This window comes from Aotus nancymaae, unplaced genomic scaffold (assembly GCF_030222135.1).
Source record: "Aotus nancymaae isolate 86718 unplaced genomic scaffold, 86718_ANA_hifiasm-v0.15.2.pri h1tg000057l, whole genome shotgun sequence".
Taxonomy (NCBI): Eukaryota; Metazoa; Chordata; class Mammalia; order Primates; family Aotidae; genus Aotus; species Aotus nancymaae.
Genome location: NW_026988471.1, coordinates 3,815,072 through 3,821,922, shown reverse-complemented (window position 1 = coordinate 3,821,922; position 6,851 = coordinate 3,815,072). Strand labels below are relative to the sequence as shown.

Sequence of the window (6,851 nt, the reverse complement as noted above, 5' to 3'; positions counted from 1 at the left end):
ATTATTAGTTCATTTCAGAAAAAAAAATACCGCATTAAAAAGAAATTATTCTGTAGTCACTGCTTCACCAGTCCAGGAGGAAAAGCAGAGAGTTCTGGCTGAGAACATCCTGCGAGGAATTGCTGCTGTTTCATCTCATTACCATCTGAGCATGCATGGAAGCTGCCCTTGCTATCTGTCATTGAAGCAGAGATTTTGGGACAAGGTTGTTTCCAGGTTACTTTTCAAGGAACTTTTCCTGTCTTCTTTTGCCTCAAGTTCCAACGGAGAGACCTGAGAAGCTGACAGTGTCACATAGCTCAGATCTTTTCCATTTGAAGGCATTCTGGTTCTAGTTGTAGAGAACTCCACAGCACTGTGTAGCTCATATCTTTTGTGGCCTGGATGACACTGTACATGTAGGATGACTCTCAAGGTCATTTGTATCCTGGGTTTACATCAACTGCTGACATCTGTAGTCCTGGGACTCTCCAGCCTCCCAGGCGACAGTTATGTTACTGGTGGCGAATCTATTTCCATATGGGTCTGCAGCAACCTCAATTCTTGCCTCCTCAGAAGAAAGAATCTGACTAAGGCATAAGGCAGAAAGAGAAACCAAGGCAAGTTTTAGAGCAGGGGTGAAAGTGTATTAAAAAGCTTTGGAACAGGAACAAAAGGAAGGAAAGTACCCTTGGAAGAGGGCCAAGCAGGCGACTTGAAAGGCTGGTTCGTGGTTTGACCTTTTGACTTGGGGTTTTACACGTTGGCACGCTTCCAGGGTCTTGCACTGCTTCTCCCGACTGCCCAAGTCCTTGGGAAGCTGCTGATCATCAGTGTCAGGTGTTTTCTGTCTTTTAGGAGACTGGCTTTCTCCGGTGCCAGTTGTGACCAATTATTACTTTAGAGAGACAGTTAACAACCACTTGACCATCATCTGATGGTCTCTGAACACTCCTGGTGTGTGTCTGGCGGGGGCGCCCTCTCCTGCCCTGCTCATACCCACAGTAGCTACCCACTGTGACAGCTTCAGTGGAGCCACTTGAGTTATTGAAAATCCGTTCCTAAGCCTAAAACATAACTCTAGCAATTTTCTTGGCATTCTATGCTACCCCCAAAGGATTTTATCTTTAGCTGCCCTGAGATTATAGACTCTGGTTGTCCCTTGAGAATGAGCAGGGTTAATTTCTTCAGTGAGAAACTCATTTTGCAAAAATACAGCTCTTGACAGTCAATGTTCTGCTCTGCGAAAAACTTGCTCATCTACTTCCTCAACACAGATTTGCATTTCTCATCAGCTCCTCTAATTCAAAAAAAGTTTATTGCGCTGATACTTAATTTTAAGACCTTCTGGTATACTCATCACCCCTCCTTCCTTGTGTACCTTGATTCTATTCCTCTGCTCATCTCTCCACCTGTATTTTTATTTATTTTTACATCCTATTCTTCAACTTTAAACTTTAGTTAATCCATATAAAAATCTCAAAATAGAAACATAGCACATTTATATAGTCCATGAAAATATTTCTGCTAATCCAAATAACTGAATCATTTTACCTATTAAAGCTGATTTCTAACATCACACAAGCCACTATTTTCATTGATGAAAATCTAACATGTATTATAGTAATTAGTAAAGCCTCTGAAATTGATGAGAGGTATACACAGTTGAAAGAACTTATAATAATAGCCTTCTCTAAAAATTAGACATTCAAAGTAAATGGCAGCTGATCACCAGCACTGGGCTATGAATACCTAGAAAATAGATTAAGCTAACCCAATGCAAAAGCATGCATTCTCATACACTGACACATAAACATACACTGAATTTTTTTTTAATTACAGTCTCATAATACTTCCCTCCAGACTGTGAGATTTAGGGTACTGAGAATTTTTTGTTCATCAGTGCACCATTACTTCCTACGACTATGTCTAGTACACAGCAGGCACTCACCAAACCTTTCTTGAACACCTTTTCTCAAATATAATTAATACACCATCAGATCATTGAAGAGGTGCATGAACAGAGACTAAAATCTGGCAAGAGAGACTCTAGAGGAAGGAGCCCATGTCCCATCAACTTCTGGGGACAAGACAGAACACAGAGCAGGACTTTGTCTCAGAGTGACTGCTTTAGAAACCCTGGTGACACGTCATCACCAGCTTCATCCCTAGATGGTCTTACATCCAAACTTTGTTACACAAGACTCTGGCTAATATCTCAGTTTTCATTCCCTTTTTTGTGGTCATTAACATTCTTCTCTTTAGCAAAATGAACTGTTTCAGAACAGGGATTGTTCATCGTCTTCCTAGTTTTTAAAGTTCTCAAGTTCAGTAAAATTTTGTACTCAGTATTTATTGTGTGAATGCAAATAAATAAAAAAACTCTGAACATTATTGATCATTTTCAGGTGCATAGATAATTATAATCTAAATTAGTAGATGGAAACTGTATTGGCATCAGCATATCCTCTGAATGTCTCTTTGTGTTATTATTTGAAGGAATTTTTAAAACATTTTAAATAAAATCTTGCATGAGAAGATATTTTTTAAGTTGTTTTTTAATGCAGAATGCAAGATAAAGTAAGAAGTTCTGGCTAATTGATAGTTAAATTGGCCTCCGACAGAAAAAATAGATACTCATCAGAATTGTTTCTTGGTTCTGTATGAGAGGAGACATTAATAAAGCATGTTGCATAAAACTGAACCAAAATAAATGGTCTGCTATAATCCTTTTCTGAGGCAGAGTTGAGACATAAAGGACTTTCTCCACAGTTTGAAAATATCCAGAGTTTGAAGATAATATATGCTTTCTTCTCAGCGTAGGCAATGTCTGTGCATTTCAGGGAGGAAAAAGCTCACGGAGGGGCTCGTCAGCACCTATCTGTGCTCACCCGCCACTCAACGAGCATATTTTGCCTACAGCTAATGTCTGCTGTGATTGATTCCCGGCAAACCTCTCAAAATGGATGTCACTCCAGGCTCTTAAAGGATATTTTTTTTTGGAATTGTTTAACCTCCTAAGAAGCAATAGAAGTTCTTAAAAATAACTTTTATGCCAGAAGTTGAATAACTTTGTACAGCTTGTTTTTGTTTTTACCAGAATATGTAGAGAGAACTTAATGAGGTGCCATATGTCAAGTCTGGAGTCAGATTAAAAACAAATAATTAAAATATATCCCTTTTCCATCAAAACAGATTGTGATATGTTGGTGGAAGGAAGCTGAATCTGACATGTCATGTTTTGACAGTTTTTTTTTTTTTTTTCAAGAAAAAAATCAGTCATATTGTTAGAAGTATTGTACTTGAAAGTTGTATTTTTCTTCCTGTGGAATAAAAAACTGGAAACTTAAAATTGTGGAAAGTTTTAAGTCATAATTAATTGAACCTGCCATATCTATTAACCTGCCATAAAGAAATAAGGAAGGCACATATTTTGGGACATATGGAAGCATCTGAGGAACATTCGTTTGGCATATAGACGTCAAAGAGTAAGAGAAATGTTGAGAGGTTTTATGTGTGTTGATGGTGGGATGTGTGCGTATGTGTGTGTTGTGTGTTTGGGCAATTTCATTTCTCCTTAAATTCAACTTGACTTTAACTATACAACAGATTATTCCTCAATGAGGACAGACATTTTCCAGTATTTTTTTTACATGAATGAGAGAGTGATAAGTTCTTGTAGACTTTTTTTAACATTAAATTATAATACTTTAGGCCAAATCTTCAGCATGTAAAAGTAAGAATATAACTTCTATATATAATAAGATTCTTATTTCCCAGTATGGCATAGAAATAAAGCATTCAAATCACCACTTTGGTCAGTCCAACATGGGAATATTTGACGGCATCCTCATCACAGGGGATTTTAAACACATAACCTGGCCGTAGAGTGGGGACTTTTAAGACCCCACCTGGAGATAACTAAGCAGTGGGGCTTCTCAGCAGCAGAGGCAAAACCCTGGCATCTCTTCTTCAGCCGACATCACACAGGGAAATTACATGAGCCTGGAAGCTCCACCAGGTCACAGGATTAATTAAGATGGTCAAAAATAACAACACTTTCTAGAGATGAAGGTTGGGGATGCTCAGAATGCACCAGCCAGCAGAGGTAGAATCATCCAAAAGCTGATTTCTCCCCTGGAGAGCCCAGTTCCTTGACAGCACACTTCCTTTTGGTTGGGTGAAGCTAGGAAGGTCTCTCAGAAGGTTTTTTGAGCTATTCGTGCCAATTAGATCTGTGACAAAGTCACACCATCGGGGCTTTTGGCCAGACTTTTGGTTAGCAAGACTGTGTGACACTATGGGAGTTTACCTGCTCTTTAAAATAGAAGGACCCCTGGTGTCATTCTGTCCGGCACTGCTGTTCTCTTGAGCACTAGTCATTCATCTCTGTCCGCCTTCTCCCACACCTAAGTGCCTGCCACCACCTCATGGAAGATTTTATGGGCACGGACATGCACCCCCTGAGGCCCCAGAACTATCTTTTCAGTTGTGAACTAAAGGCCAACAAAGATTATCACTATAAGGTGGATAATGATGAAAATGAGCACCAGTTATCATTAAGAAAGTCAGTTTAGGGGCTGGTACAAAGGCTGAATTGCTCATTGTTGAGGCAGAGGCAGTAAATTACGAAGGCAGTCCAATTAAAGTAACACTGGCAACTTTGAAAATCTCTGTACAGCCAACAGTTTCCCTTAGGGATTTTGAAATAACATCACCAGTTGTTTTCACTGGTCATTAGAGAAATGCACATCAAAACTACATTGAGATACTATCTCACTCCAGTTAGAATGGCAATCATTAAAAAATCTAGAAGCAACAGATGCTGGAGAGGATGTGGAGAAACAGGAACACTCTTACACTGTTGGTGAGAGTGTAAATTAGTTCAATCATTGTGGAAGACAGTGTGGCGATTCCTCAAGGACCTAGAAATAGAAATTCCATTTGACCCAGCAATCCCATTACTGGGCATATATCCAAAGGATTACAAATCTTTCTATTATAAGGACACATGCACATGAATGTTCATTGCAGCACTGTTCACAATAGCAAAGACCTGGAACCAACCCAAATGCCCATTGATGATAGACTGGACAGGGAAAATATGGCACATAGACACCATGGAATACTATGCAGCCATAAAAAACGATGAGTTCATGTCCTTTGTAGGAACATAGATGAACCTGGAAACCATCATTCTCAGCAAACTGGCACAAGAACAGAAAATCAAACACCTCATGTTCTCACTCATAGGTGGGTGTTGAACAATGAGAACACATGGACACAGGGAGGGAAGCATCACACACTGGGGTCTGTGGTGGGGGAACTAGGGGAGGGAGAGTAAGGGGTGGGGAATTGGGGAGGGTTAATGTGGGGAGAAATGTCAGATATAGATGATGGGGAGGAAGGCAGCAAACCACATTGCCATGTATGTCCCTATGCAACAATCTTGCATGTTATTCACATGTACCCCAAAACCTAAAATGCAATAAAATATATATTTTTAAAAAAAACTAAAAAAAAAAAAAACTCACCAATTGTTTTACCATGGACGTGTGCTTCAGGGCCAGTGCATATTAGTGGACAGCACTTAGTAGCTGTGGAGGAAGAGGCAGAGTCAGGAGATGAAGTGGAGGAGGATGTGAAACTCTTCAGTATATCTGGAAAGCAATCTGCCGCTGGAGATGGTAGCAAGTTGCCACAGAAAACAGTAAAACTTGCTGCTGATGAAGATGATGACGATGATGAAAATGATGAGAAAACTGAAGAAAAAGTGCCAGTGAAGAAATCCATATAAGGTACTCTAGCCGAAAGTGCATCGAAGTCCAATCAGAATGGCAAAGACCCAAAGCCATCAACACCAAGATCAAAAGGACAAGAATCCTTCAAAAACAGGAAAAAAAAAAAAAAAACTCCTAAATCACCAAAAGGGCCTAATTCTATGGAAGACATTAAAGCAAAAATACAAGGAAGTATAGAAAAAGGAGGTTCTCTTCCCAAATCAGAAGCCAAGTTCGTCAATTATGTGAAGAATTGCTTTCGGATGACTGCCTGGCTATTCAAGATCTCTGGCAGTGGAGGAAGTCTCTTTAAGAAAATAATTTAAACAATTTGTTAAAATTTTTCCATCTTATTTCATTTCTGCAACAGTTGATATCTGGCTGTCCTTTTTATAATGCAGAGTGAGAATTTTCCCTACAGTGTTTGATAAATGTTGTCCAAGTTCCATTGCCAAGAATGTGTTGTCCAAAATGCCAGTTTAGTTTTTAAAGATGGAACTCCACCCTTTGCTTGGTTTTAGGTACGTATGGAATGTTATGATAGGACATAGTAGTGGCGGTCAGACATGGGAATGGTGGGCGACTAAAATACACATTGGAAACAAAACTCAGTATTTTAATAAACTTATAAAATACAAGGATCATCCCATCTTTTATTCCTTAGAAGTGAGCATCTAAGCATCATCCCAGATATTCCTTTGTAGAGATTTCCAGAAATCATCTCCTAGCTCAGTCGTGAGATCTCTTATCTCAATCATGCCTCCATCGCTGTCCCCTCTGGGGTTTTGTTGTTCAACTGAGGAAGGTCACAGAGACCATGTACTTTTCTCTAGATTGCCAACGTCATGAACCACCAGCTGAGGGGCAGCATACAGTTTGTAAACTATTTTGATCTGAAAGTCAGGAAACTTGGATTGTAATCCCGTCTCTGCCATGAACCAGTGTCTTGACCTTTCACATTCAACAACTTTTACCTCAATTTTTCTCCCTAACATTGACGTCGTTGTCATGCTGACCTCATAGGGTTATGGAAAAGATAAACTGATGATACCATTGTTGCCTTATGCTCGTAGCATGAGAGCACTGGTGACC

General features: G+C 39.5%; 1 pseudogene; it reads left to right on the top strand.

The window, feature by feature from the left end:
- The first annotated feature begins 4,409 nt into the window (after positions 1–4,409).
- On the top strand, positions 4,410–6,072 carry LOC105720935 (nucleophosmin-like; annotated as a pseudogene).
- Positions 6,073–6,851: the final 779 nt, after the last annotated feature.